General features: G+C 45.1%; 1 protein-coding gene across 9 annotated transcripts in view; it reads right to left on the bottom strand.

Annotated features, from left to right (window-relative positions):
• The window catches only part of GLT8D2 (glycosyltransferase 8 domain containing 2), a 48277-nt gene that overhangs the window by 29007 nt on the left and 5016 nt on the right, over positions 1-14254 (bottom strand). For 3 of the 9 annotated variants that reach the window (XM_057741134.1, XM_057741138.1, XM_057741141.1), the window contains exons 3-4: positions 7802-8207; positions 6873-6980 (exon numbers count right to left, since the gene is read on the bottom strand). The exons of 2 other annotated variants lie outside the window; for them this stretch is intronic. The gene's annotated coding sequence lies outside the window, so the exon portion shown is untranslated. Of the gene's footprint in view, positions 1-6872; positions 6981-7801; positions 8437-14254 lie in introns of those variants that run through there. 4 more of the 9 variants (XM_057741135.1, XM_057741133.1, XM_057741136.1 and 1 more) reach the window with 3 other exon arrangements.

The raw sequence follows: 14254 nt of genomic DNA, 5'->3' as shown, positions 1-14254 counted from the left end.
CATCAGAAAAGGCAGATAGCTTAGTACCCCAGGGTTTCTTTATGAACCAAAGTGTTGTGAGAACTTGTTGGCAGTGCCCTAGGGAAACTCTTCAATGGGGATTTGATTCAAGCCTTTAATTCACTGTAAACAGCCGGCTACAATGTGCCTTTCAATTACCTGGGATGTAGGCTGTACACCCAGGAGCTCTGGGTGCATTTACAGCAGTCCTTCTTTTCCCCTTTTGCACTTGGGAAAGAATAGAGTCAAAAAAGCACGTTACTTACAGATCTTCTGAGATTGGTTCCAGGGGCCTTTTATTCACTTCCTATTCTGGATGATATGTTTTCAGCTAACTTTTTGAGGTGATGTCAGCCTAGAATGGTCTTTGGTCACATGTCTGTCCCCTTCCAAAGACCATCTAGTACCACAGGAGAGAATGGGGGGAGACCAGAAGGCTCTGGGCTCCGAATCCCTGAGGCCAGCTCCTTCCTGGATATCCCAGTCAGCCAAGCCAATCAATTCCCCTCTTTTCCTTAAACTTCTTTGAAATGAGGTTCAATTTCTTGCAAACAAGAATTCTTACAAATACATTCCCTGTGGCCAGAACAGATGGATATATTACTAATTCCATTTTTCAAATGAGGAAATTGTGCTTCAGAGAGGGTCAGGTAACTTGCTCAAAATCACACAGCTGGTAAATGGTGGAACAGGGATTTGAAACTAGGGGCCCTCTGACTTCAAAGCCAATACTCTTTAATCACAAGGTTCTGAAACTCGTGAAGGGCTTTTTGGCTACCCTAAAGGCAGGGGAGGTGGGCTCCAGGTAACAGACGTCACTGTGTGCTGATGAAACTTCACAGCTCCCAGGCAGAGTTGGTCTGCTATCCCTTGAAGGACTGGGTTATTCTAACTACTGAGCTCAAGCCAAAGAGTAAGTGCTGACTCATCTGAGAAGGGGGCTCATCTTTCCCCTGTCCGGCATGTTGCCAACTCTAAAATCTCTTTAAGATAGAATAAGAGGCTTCGGGAAACTGATATGCACATCTAATTGCAAGCACAGCAGTGGTGTGCCAATGAAGGAAACTTCTGAAGCAGATTCTCATAGGAAACCTTCTAAGGCACTTTTAGAATACAAGGCAGAGAGGAGTCCCTGAGAAACGTGTACTTCCAAGAGAAAGCCTGTTTCACTTACTTTTTGGTCCTCCCTCATGGCATGCAGGATCTTAGTTCCCTGACCAGGGATAGAATCCAGGCTCCTTTCAGTGGAAGTGCGCAGTCCTAACCACTGGACCGCCAGGGAATTCCTTGTTTCATTTACTTTTAAAAAACATGTGAAATTGTATAAAGGTTCAGTATGCCTGATTGGCATCCTTCTCTCCCTCTTCGCAATTTCATCTCATCTCTGATGGTGGTATGTTCTATTTAAGCTGCTGTAAACTGGTGTTTCCAATGCCTGCAGTTAAAAGCATTCTCATAGATTAAGTAGGTGCACAAGCGATGATTGCAGCTTCTAGAGAGGAGCTAATGGTGGATTTGGCAGAGGGTTCAGAGTTGTAAAGGGATAGAAGCCAGGGACGAGAGCAGGAGGGAATGGCTGCGGGACATCTTAAGAAGACATAGAATAAGAAGCAGAGACCTGGGGCCAAGAGAAACTGGAGTGTCTGGGACAGAGCCTGGGAGGGCAGAGCGCATCTTCTGAGTTAACGTGGTTCCTGCCTGTGAGGAAATGCAGCACAGGACTCATTCCTGTGCGGGTGAGGCCCGTGTGCACGGACATGCAGACCACCTGCCTGCCCTCTCCTCCTCTACATACTCCCCGTGCGTAGCCTATGGGACTCCACACTCGCCTGCTTTCACACCACCTTTGTGGCCGCCCATTCTCAGTCTCTTCGGCGATTCCCCATCTCTGGAACCTCTAAATGGTAGAACACCTCAGGACTCAGTTCTCGATTTCTTCTCTCTCTAAACTCTCTCCTTAGGAGGTCTTATCCTGTCTCCTGGCTTGAAATACCATTTATATGCTGACAACTCCCAAATTACGGTCCCTAGCCCAGACCTGTCACATGACTCCAGACTCTTAAAGCCAAGTGTTCACTGGGCGTCTCCACTTGAAGGTGTCCTCATGTCCAAATCTGAGCTCCTAATATTTCCCCAAAACACGTACCTGCCGTTATCTTCCCAACTTCATAATGGCAACTCCATTTTCCTAACTACTCTGGCAAAAATAAACTTGGTGTTATCCTTGACTCTTCTTTGTTTCTCATTCTCCACAGAGGGACTGACAACAAATCCTGTCAGTTCCAGCTTCAAAATGCATCTAGGATCTTCACCACCAGCATGGCCTTCACCCTGGCCTGATCACCATCATCTTTTGACTGGATGATTCTGCCTTTGTCTCCTTTCAGTTGATTATTTCTGTTCAAAATTCTGTTTTCTGTTCAAAGTTCTCCAAGCCCTCCCTATTTCTCTCAGCATGAAAGCCACAGGCTGTACAGTGTCCTACAAGATCTTACCCGATCACACTGGGCTCCTTGCCAGACACTCTCCTGCCTCAGAGCCTTTTACACTCATTGTTCCCTCCACCAGGAATGCTGTTCCCTTCACCTGGAACACTCCTCCCAGATATCCACTGGCTCACACCTTCATGTCCCTCAGACTCGGGCAAAACCCCCTAATCCCAGCAACACATACATCACTTCTCCTCAGCAGTGACCACCATCCAACATAGTGCCCATTTCATCACTGGTTTATCATCTGCCCTCCCAATGATAGGCCATAAGCTCCTTGAAGCCAGGGCATTTTGCCTGCTTTGTTCACTGCCATATGCCCAGAAACTAATATAACACTGTAAATCAATTATACTTCAATCAAAAACACAAAACACAGGGACTTCCCTGGTGGCGCAGTGGTTAAGAATCTGCCTGCCAATGCAGGGCACACGGGTTCGATCCCTGGTCCAGGAAGATCCCACATGCCACGAAGCAACTAAGCCCGTGCACCACAACTACTGAAGCCTGCATGCCTAGAGCCCACGAGCCACAACAAGAGAAGCCACTGCAATGAGAAGCCTGTGCACCACAACAAAGAGTAGACCTCACTCACCACAACTAGAGAAAGTCCACGGACAGCAACAAAGACCCAATGTAGCCAATAAATAAATAAATAAATAAAATTTAAAAAGATTTTAAAAACCACAAAAAAACAAAAAACAACCCACTACTCTGAGTGTCCCTTTCCTCCCTAAAGCCCTTCACTCGAAACCCACAACCAAAAGGATAAGATTGGAGCTTAAGATTCCCCCAGGTCCTCCATGCCATGCCTTCCATTCAAGCTGAACTGCTTGAAGGTTCATCTCCAGCCCTCCACTATTCTCCACACCCAGGTGTATGCTTTTCTTGTCTCTGAACTTTGGTTCATTCGGTCCCATCTGCCTGGAATGCCCTTACCCCTCCTCTTTCCCCAGTAAATTGCTACTTGTGCTTTAAAGACTCCTCCTCTTTCAGGAAGCCTTACCCGATTACCCTGCCTGGGTGCTCCCCTGAGCTCCATTCCGATCCCTATTTCTGCACTCAGAACACTGTGTTCTAACATCATGGGTGTGCCTGTCTCCTCCACTAGACCATGAGATGACTGAGGACAGAACTGTGTACCTCAATAAACATGTATGGAATGAATGAGTAAGAAACAGGAGAGAGGAAGAAAGCGCTCTCGTTGTTCTATTCTTCAATCCCAGGAAGAAAGGGGTCAGCATACCCTCATTAAGGAAGAAAGTTAGAAGGAGGGGAAAGCCAGGTTGATGGTCCTACTCCAGGAATAAAAGCAGAGGGCTCGGGTCTTCCTACTGGCCTTTCTCTTACCATCACAACAAGGAGCCCCAGAACCATGTCCCCTGCACCTCTGTAAGCTTTCCTAGGCTGAGTGACTTCTGTGTTGTGGTTTCCCTGTAGTAATAAATAGTCGCACCTTTAGCATTAAGAGCCCGTAGGACAGCAAGAAAGATGCAGCTGGGGTATCACCTCAAAGTCAGTGTTGGAAAGAGGAAATCCCTAGGCAAGTCCCTGGATAGTGGCAGCTGCAAAGAAGAGAGGTCCTAGGGCCTGTAACTAGGAAGAAAAGGAGAGCTTAGGGAATTGACCTGTACCAGAGCAGTGTCTGTTAGATTTAAAACAGGTCCTGGAATATGCTGCATGGGGAGTTGTTCTACAAGATGCCAAAAAGTTTGGGCCTGTGGCCAAATCTGGGAAGAATGTCTTAAGACCTGGCAGTGACTAAGCAGATTAACTCTTCCTTAGAAGAAAAGGCAAAAGTGGGAAGGACTCCAGAAAAGTATTCCAAAAATCAGAGCCCATAAGTTTTATTTTACATGCCAACTCTAATCAGCTGGTAGGAGCTTTCAGGGTTGACAAATTGAGAAGGAGTCTAAAGCCATTACCAGATTCAGTAAAAGGAAGGAAGGCAGGAAGGCAGGAAGGCAAGCCGTGAGGCAGGGAGGGAAGGAGGAAGAAAGAAAGGAAAGAAAGAAAGAAAGAAAAGAAAGAAAGAAGGAAGGAAGGAAGGAAGGAAGGAAGGAAGGAAGGAAGGAAAGAAAGAAAGAAAGAAAGAAAGAAAGAAAGAAAGAAAGAAAGAAAGAAAGAAAGAAAGAAAGAAAGAAGGACGGACGGAAGGAAGGAAGGAAGGAAGGAAGGAAAGAAAGAAAAAAGAAAGAAAGAGAGAGAAAGAGAGAGAGAGGGAGGGAGGGAGGAAGGAAGGAAGGGAGGAAGAAAGAAAGGAAGAAAGGAAGAAGAAAAAGAAAGAAAGGAAGGCAGGAAGGCAGGAAGTGAGGGAGGGAAGGAGGAATAAAGGAAGGAAGGAAGGAAGGATGAGTACTGTGATTGATTAATCATGTCTGCCACGGGTTCGGGTAAGGAGGAATAGGAAAGGACCTGGGAATCAAAAAGGAAGATAAAAGAGGGGGCTCCTAAAATGTATTTTTGAAGGACTTAAATCTGGCAGGGCATGTACCTGAGTGGAAATATCATGGGCTTTGTCATTAGACAGAGCTGACTTTGGATCCTCGTTCTGCCTCATTTCTTATTGTGTAATCTTGGGCTATTTACAAAACCCAATCTGTAAAATGGAATTGTTTTGCAGATTAAATTAAATAATTTATTACAATGATAACAGGAAACACTTACATAGTAATTTCTATGAGCCAGGCATTGTTCTAAGACCTTTATATGTATATTAATTAATTCGATTCCCACAACAACCCTATAAGGTTATTCTTCCCAGTTAACTGATGAGGAAACTGAAGTTCAGGGAGGTTAACAGACAAGCCAAGAAGCTCTGTGATTTCACGGAATTCTGTAAGACTTGACCCTGAAGTTCACACATGCATAAAGCACATTTAATAGAGCACTTCAGCTTAAACCAGGCAGGCTACAGAGTCATGAACAGGACAGGAGCATGGGTTCACTTGAAGAAAAGAGAAAGAAGGACAAAACCAGGACTCAGGGATTTGGCCTCCAACAAAACACCTCTGGCCTTTTTACTTTTTGCTCGAGCATGACAGGCTTACTCTAGATCCACCAAAATACACAGGACGGGGAAGTCTTCAGTTTGCGGAGGACCTATCCCGCTTTCTCCTGTGATGGACTGAGGCATTCTTTCACAACATGGCTTTAGACCAGGTGTCGATAGACTACAGCCAGATCCTGCCCATCACCTTTTTTTAAAAATAAAGTTTTTTGGGGACATAGCCAGGCTTATTCTTTGATGTTTATGTTTGATGTTTTTTCCATGGCCATTTCCACACTACTTCCGCAGAACTGAGTCGTCATGATGGAAACCATATGGCCTGCAAAGCCACTTATCTAGCCCTTTACAGGGAATGTTTGCTGATCCCTGCTGCCCACCTCAGGCCAGACTTTCTACATAGCAATATGGCATGCATGATCAATCATCCATCCTTAACGAAGGAGGAAGAACAAGATGTCCCTTTGGGTGTTTGCCAGGGGAGGTATGAAGTAGGATGTCCATAAGAGGAACCAAGATGAAAACAAGGTGTGGTCAGAAGAGGATATTGCAGGGATTTCCCTGGCAGTCCAGTGGTTAAGACTCTGTGCTTCCACTGCAGGGGCGGGTTTAATCCCTGGTTGGGGAACCAAGATCCTGCATGCCACGTGGCATGGCCAAAAAATAAAAATTAAAAAAGAAAAAAGAAGAGAATAGCATATTGCAGAGTGATAACCTATGTTAATCTATGTGATGTGATCAAATGGCTCGGTGTCCCCTGGGAACCACAGTGTAAAACAAACAAGCAGATTTCTCTTCTGCAGGACTTCTCAGGACCTTGAAAATGCCATTGTGCCTTGAGAGTGCTGAGAGGGGCATATGGTTCACAGAACGTATTTTCCCCATGGGACTATCTTCTTCAGAACATTCTTTGGCAGATGCTGAAATAAAAGAAGACTTTAGAATCATGCTCCATAGGAACTAGGAATGAAAAGGGTGAGGGCTGTGGCTTGGTAAGCATGTCTTTCTCTCAGCAAGGGAAGAGGCAGGAGAACTAAAGAGAACCAGAGTGGAAAAAAGAAGGAGAGGTGTCTGAAGAGAAGAAGGAAGGAGGCAGAGCCCTGGAGAGACAACTTGGACGACTGGACTATCGGAGAGAACGATGTGTTGCGAGCAGGGCTGCAGCCCAGTGCAGGATGTGTGGTCACCTGCACCCTCCCCATCATTATCATCACCACCACCAGAGAAGCTGACCTCCCCTGAGAGCCTGCTACTCTGCAGATTCTGCATTATGTTCTTTAGACACATGATATCACTTAATTCCCATTTTACAGATGAGATAGAGTCACCAAGAGTCAAAGTTTATACAACTTATATGTGGCAGTGCATAGACTCACCTCTGTGAGTTGGACCGCAGAGCCCAACGTTCCCACCACTGCCCCACACTGCTCTACGTCTGAGTTAGATGAAGGCCTGGAATTCCATCAGGCAGCACACAAAGGATACTGTATACAAATGCAACACCAAAACATTCAGAGGAAAAGACAAAACAAACAAAGCAATGTCACTCTGGATATTTGGGTGCACAGGGCCAAACAGCTAGAGGACTTTTTTCCACAGCACATTCAGATGTTTGGATATCATATTTTCTTCCTCTCTCTCTTTTTACTCTTGTATTAACTATCCCTTAACTTATGTCATAAGTTATATATCAGGCTTTATCAGGCTTAGCCAATGTATTATTAAACATAAGAAGACTTTTTTTGAATGTTAAAAAGCATTTTCAACCCGAACACTATGACTACTGTATTTACAATAAGCCTCATTTAGATTTCACACAACTGCCAGTTCTTTTGGTGGGACTGGTGTTCTCAAAACAGCTTCCTAGGACAGATTCCGAAAACATGAATCACAGCTCAATTAAATCTTTTATGCCTCAGAAACATACCTGCATTAAATGCTAGCATTTATCCAGTCCTGGCTAACCGATGATTTCCACACTTAAAATATGATGAAAATAGTAAATCACACTATTCGGGGGTAGGGGGGCGGAGATAAACCCAGGTCTGGAAAAGCAATCCAGGATGTGAAAAACTTGCACAATGAGTATTTTTAATTTGCGGCAATGACAAAAAAAAAAAAAGAAAAAAGCAGCAGCAGCAGCAGAAGATTCCATTGGCATGCTACAAACATCAGCTGAGGGCAGTCTGTTTGGCACAGTCCACCTCTGATTTACTTTCTTGTATCTAGAGCAAAATAAAGGAGAGCTGCCAGGGGGCCAGGGTGAAATAGAAAGGCTGTCACCCTGTTGTAAATTTCTGTTTACCTGGTGAGCGGTGAGGGCAGGGCTTTGGGCTCCTCCGTCCAGAAGAACTGCAGGGCAGAGCGTTCAAATCGTGGTCGGCCCCAAGATGCTGCCCTTCACGCTGCTTCGGCTGCTTCTACAATCCCACTGGAAATCCCAAAGGGCTGGAGAGCCTCAAGGCCAATATTGCGTTTCCAACACAGTCTTCCTCCCCTACTGCACCCCCCTTGCTTGTGTCGACTCTGGAGCAGCTCAGGTTTCTTCCACCCCTGCTCCAAGCAGCTGGGAATCCAGGCGCTGTGCTGGCTGAGTGAGGCAGCCCCTGAAACCACTTCCAGATGTGCTTGGCAGGCTGGCTTCGATGGGTCAGACTTCCTCTCACAGCCTCCTCCAGCAGCCCGCAAATCATTTCGAAAACAAGGCTGCTCTGGAGGAAAAGATTCAAAACCAGAGAAAAGCAGATGCTTGGAGGGTGAATTTCCACCACACATTGGGTCTAAGGTAAACTTTTAGAGGGCAGAAGTGAAAAAATTAAGTTCATACTGATTTTAAGAATATCTTTCACAGCCTCCAGCTTCTCCTGAAGTCCCCTAGTTATTAAAATGCTGTCATCCCCAAATCAAAGCCCAGACAGCAATTGTGGTCTCCTTCTACAAAGCAATGATAGTGACAGAAGTTTCAAGATGGTGTGTTTTGTGCCTGAACATGAAAAGGAATCAGGCAGCGAGTCAACCCCACCCAGCTCTGTGCTGTTCTGTGTCCCTGCCATCGATTCTCAGAAACCCAGGAAATGGTGCCAGCACTTTGCCTGGGATCATGGAATTTATTCAGCAATGGCCTCTCTCCCTAGTTCCTATAAGGAAATGAGTTTGCCTCCGCTCACTGCCTCCTTCTAAAGTGGTGTGGCCCAATAGAAATATAATGCAAACCACATTATCACTGAAATTTTTCTAGTAGTTCCTTTACGAAAAGTACAAAGAAGTAAAATTAATTTTAATGATAAATTTTATTTAACATAATATATTCAAAAATATTATTTCAGCATGTAATTGGTATAAAACTTATTCACCAGACAATTTACACTTTTTGTTTTGTATGAAACCTTTAAAATCTGGTGTGTATTGTACACTTGCAACACACCTCAATTCCAACACTAAATTTCATTAGAAACAACTGATGTGTATCTAGATTTCCTAAAATTTACAGTTTAAAAAAATAGATTCACATACTCAGGATGCTCCAAACATACTTCAAAATTTTCTAATAACTGAATTGTAAATCAGTTTTTCAATTTAAATTGATTAAAACTAAGTAAAATTTAAAATTCAGTTCCTCAGTGGCATTAGTCACATTTTTTTTTAAAGCCATTTATTTATTTATTTGGCTGCGCCGGGTCTTAGTTGAGGCACATGGAATCTTCGTTGCAGCTTGTGGGATCTTTAGTTGCAGCATGTGGGGTCTTTAGTTGTGGTATGCAGGATCTTTAGTTGAGGCATGTGAACTCTTAGTTGCACCATGTGGGAATCTAGTTACCTGACCAGGGATCGAACCAGGGCCTCTTGCATTGGAAACACAGAGTCTTAGCCACTGGATCACCAGGGAAGTCCCACTAGTTACATTTTTTTAAGTTCTCATAGCCAGTGTGGCTAGTGGCTACTGTAATGAACAGTGCGGCTCGGAAGGATGTAGTGGGGGGGTCTTCAGAGTTGAACTTGGAGAGTGGGAGTATGCAGACCAGCTTCCATTTGTATAGAACGTTGAAAACTGACAAAGCATTTTCACATCTATTTTATTTTACTCGCATAACATTCCTGTTAAGTAAGTTGAGATGTTTCTTGCCCCAGTTTACAGATTAGCAAACTGAGGCTCTGAGCAAGATAAAATCCAAGTTCCCAAAGCAAGTTAGTGATGAAGCCAGGACTGGAAGTCTTGTTCAGTGCTTCACAACTGTTTGTTACTTGAGGAGTGTTTCAAATACTGGAATTTTGGGCTGCAACTCTGGGGTTAAATTGTATTCACAGTTATTTCTCCACTTGGTCATCCTTCAAGGGAATTCACTGGTGGTCCGCTGGTTAGGACTCAGCACTTTCAAACCCGAGGGCCCAGGTTTGATCCCTGGTCAGAGAACCAAGATCCCACAAACCACGTGGCATGGTCAAAAATTAAAACAAACAAAAAAAAGGTTAACCTTCAGCATCGAGTCACTGTATAGAATGACTGGTAGCCCTGGTAGCATTCCCTTGTATACCCCATCCTAGAGCCTTCACACCATCCAGCAAGTGTGTCATCTTTCTTTGGAGCAGACTCGACTTTATGCCATTCCTCTTCTCTCTTTACTTCCAGGAAGCTGTTTTAAACCACAACTTGACAATATTTTAGCTAACAGGCACGGTTGTAAGATATTTATCTTTGGTTGTGGCAAAGACATATTATATACATCGATCACCTGCAGGAAGTCAGAATATTGGGTGGTAGTAGCACAGGGTACTGTGGGCTAAGTACTCCTGCTCCAGTCCTCACTGTACCCATAACTCAACGTTTCCTGGCTCAGCGCTTGCCACTGCCCTTCCAGAACTATGTGCTATCAGGAGCAGCAAGGCAATCCCTCGGACGTGTCCCAAGGCACTTTGGTGGAAAGCACTCCAAGCTGACTCCTGCTCAGTCCAGTTTCCTCCAAAGGCTGGATTTTCTCCTCCTTCCCACCTCTCATACACTTAGCAGAATGCCTGACCCAGTGTAAGAGGTGGTGAATAAGGAGGTTCAGAGAGTAGGACAACCAAAGCACCCAGAAGGGGACTCAGAACTGAAATAATAATTACGTAGTTTTCATAGACCCTGCTTGCTATTCATATTAACTTCCATATGGACCCAAACCTCTCTGTCATTGTTCTTTGCACACTTTCTCCCTGACCCTTCCCTACTGCCTCTAACTCCAGATTCTCCTTTATTTCTGCTGGGCCACATTCTGAGCTGCAAGAGGTTTACTGTCTGTGACCTATATTTCCACAATGGATGCACAGATTCTCCCCTGGGGAAGAAATGAAAATAGAAAGAGATGCAGGATATAAGGGGCCCCCTGATAAGTGCTATGGCTACCAGTCTCGGCTCTGGAGACAGACAGACCTTGGTGTTAGCTCAGATGTTATACTTACACATTCCTAAAAATCTCACCTCCAATTTTCTCATCTATAAGGTGAGGAAGCGTCTTGTGAGGGTTAGAAGACATCATGCACTTAAAGCACTCAGTAAGGGCTCAATACATGGAAGTTACTATTAGTGTTGTTGCATGAAGATAGCCCAAGGTAAAAACAAGAGAAAGAAACTGTAACAAGAATTGGCAACTTTTTAAAAAAAGTCCAAATGAGTTATATGCTGTTTCCAACACTGGCAGCCTGGTACTACTTAATAACCTCTCTACTTTTTCCCTTAAATAGAAACACTCTTTCGTCCGAGGCGGCAATTGTCCAGTTAAAAATACTCACCTCCTTAGAGGTCCTGCAGCTAGAGCGGCATGTGAGCAGAAGTTGGCTGTCTGTGACTTCCTAGAAAGCTATTGATTTCCTGGCAAAGAGCTGTTTGCTGCCTTTTGCCCTCTCCTCCTGTCTGAAATCCAATTTTGGTGCCTGGAGGCGAAGCAGCCATCCCACAGCCCTGTGGGTGAAAGGCCCACCCTGTGTGCACAGGACCTCCGTGGCGAATCAGTCAGGGTCCTGGCAGGACACAGATGGCTCATTCTAATGGGCAAATGATGGAGACTTTGAAAACAGGCAATATTTGAAAAGGTGCAGTCAGTGTTAGGGAAACATGGTTAAGAGTTGATGCTGTAGCCTGGGGTGAGCAATGCACGTAGCCTTCAGTCCTGAGGGCAAGGGACGGGAGTGGTACCAAGAGTGGGAGAAAGCAGCTGCAGGGAAGGGCTGCCCAAGAGGAACAGCCTCTGTTCACCCCCACAGAAGGGGCTAGGAGGTTCATTACCCCAACCTTACAATCTGCTCTTGGTGGCACCTCCCATTGGCCAAACCCAACTGGAAGTCAGAAACCTGGAGAGCTCAGGTGATGTAATACCTTTAGGTCAACCTCAGGGCACTGAACAAGTTAAAGAACAGTAGAGACTAGATCTGTATAAGCAAATGGAAAATATCTGTGCCCTGGCGTTGGGTGACTTAGCGGCCCCACACGTGTTAATTAAGGATGGCAATGTGACAGCATTAGAGGAGACACAGTCCTGACGCCACCAGGAGCCACCACAGCAGCCTGAGCTGACTACTTAGGGAGCACCTAACCATGTGAGGAAAATAAACCTGGATGTGGTTAAGTCACTGTGGTCAGGTTTCAGTTATCTGAAGCATAGTCCTGTGTGATCTATATGCATTTTTGATTTGTGTATCATTAGTCAAGACAATGGATATCTGAGTCATCATCATTCCATGTTTATTTCTTATTGGTTAAAAGCCAAATGTTCATCATTTCTTACCCAATGGGCCTGCCTTGGCTGAGCATATTACTTTGTAGCTAAGTAGGTAAGATAAAATCGATTAAGGCTGATAAATGTGACTGGAAGGAAAGGAAGCAGCATTGTGTAGCAGCTGTGAACCACTGTGTTGGGTCAAGCTGACAAGCCTCTATTCACTGCCTGGGTCTCCCAGGGCTGGGCTCCAAGATCAGCCACACGAGACAAGAAAACTACAGGAGCCTCAATTCCCTCTCTGTGGCTGATGGGGCTCAGTGATGGGTCATCTCCTTGTCCAGAGCTCAGCTGTTCTGGCTCTTCCTTGCTACCCCCTGAGCTGCAGCAATTGCTCCTGCACCTGACTCTTTGCACATGGGGTCCCTCTCTCCCACATGAGATGACTGCTTTTCCTCCTTGGCCTTTGTGCCGATTCCCTGCTCTGGTAATTGGTGTAGGCTCTACCTGGCCTGGAGTCCTGCCTTGCTCTGGCCTGCCTCTCCATGCCTTGGCTGCAGCTCGAGCCGTGGCTGGAGCCCTGCAATCTGGGAGCAGACCTCTCAGACACCATCTGCTTCCTCTGGAACCACGCCTGCCTAGGCTCTCTGCTGTTGAGCTCTGCCTACCTGCTGGCACTCCTCAAAACCCCTTTTCAGACTACTGCCAATAAGCCCTTGGCCTGAGTCCTCAACTGAGATTAAGGCATCCCTTAAACATGGCAATTTTACACTTTTGGCTGAAAACACTGCACTGTCTGCCACCTCCCAGTACCAGCCCCTCCCTCTCGGGCTGACTCCTCTGTGGCCTGTAGCTCAGGAGTAGAAATGGTAGTAATATAATGAAAATGATAGAAGTTAAACAATCTATTACTTACTAAATGCTAACCGCATGCCAGGCATTGCATAAGTGCAGCACTGTCCTTGCTCTGCGTGGCATCAGCACAAATTTCAGTCACCAGAACTGTTCAATTATAACACAGTTCAAATGTGTTACCACAGTATACCGACTGTGAGTGACTGGATAATTACAAACTTTGCTGCTAGCTTTTTAGAACAAAATTACTATGCTGATAACAGACCCACAACACGACCAGTGACCAATTATGTCACTTCTTTGACAGTGTGTCAGTGATTGGTCACTGGATATCTGTTATTCCATTTATGTACATACAGCATAGCATGTAGTTGTGGTGTTTCCTTAATCCCCAGTGATAAAGCCATGTGACATCTACAAAGATGGGTAACAGAATTGGCCAACAAAGAGAAAAATTAGCAAAGAAACAAAAATTGATAATAGTGGGAATGACATTCAAATCAAAGGTAAATGGAGGTAGAGAAGAAATTAGTTAGCTGTGGGATGATATGATAGCTATTCAACCCTAGCTATGCAGCCAGAAAAACCTAGTAAAGGTGATTTTATGAACATAAATAAGGAAAGTGGTTGTGATGAGAAGGATGGAGATGTACTAGAGGAAATGCCATGCGCACAAAATTCACACTAGAGGAACTCTCAAAGGTATTTTATGATGTTGAAAGTGCAAAGCAGGACTTCCCTGGTGGTGCAGTGGTTAAGAATCTGCCGGCCAATGCAGGGGACACAGGTTCGAGCTCTGATCCGGGAAGATCCCACATGCCACAGAGCAACTAAGCCTGTGTGCCACAACTACTGAGCCTGTGCTCTAGAGCCCGCAAGCCACAACTACTGAGCCCATGTGCCGCAACTACTGAAGCCCATGTGCCTTGAGCCCGTGCTCCTAGAGCCCATGCTCCTAGAGCCCATGCTCCACAACAAGAGAAGCCACCGCAATGAGAAGCCCACACACCACAACGAAGAGTAGCCCCCGCTCACTGCAACTAGAGAAAGCCCGTGCACAGTAACGAAGACCCAACTCAGCCAATAAGTAAATTAATTAACTAATTAAATTAAAAAAAGTGCAAAGGATGAAATATGGGAAGCTGATCCAAACTTACAAGAGAGTATGACCATTTTGCAAGGCACAGAAAAGATGCTCACTCCTTACTGTAAGT

Source organism: Hippopotamus amphibius, chromosome 7, assembly GCF_030028045.1.
Source record: "Hippopotamus amphibius kiboko isolate mHipAmp2 chromosome 7, mHipAmp2.hap2, whole genome shotgun sequence".
In the NCBI taxonomy this organism is placed as follows: Eukaryota; Metazoa; Chordata; class Mammalia; order Artiodactyla; family Hippopotamidae; genus Hippopotamus; species Hippopotamus amphibius.
This window is presented reverse-complemented; position numbering and strand designations above follow the sequence as displayed.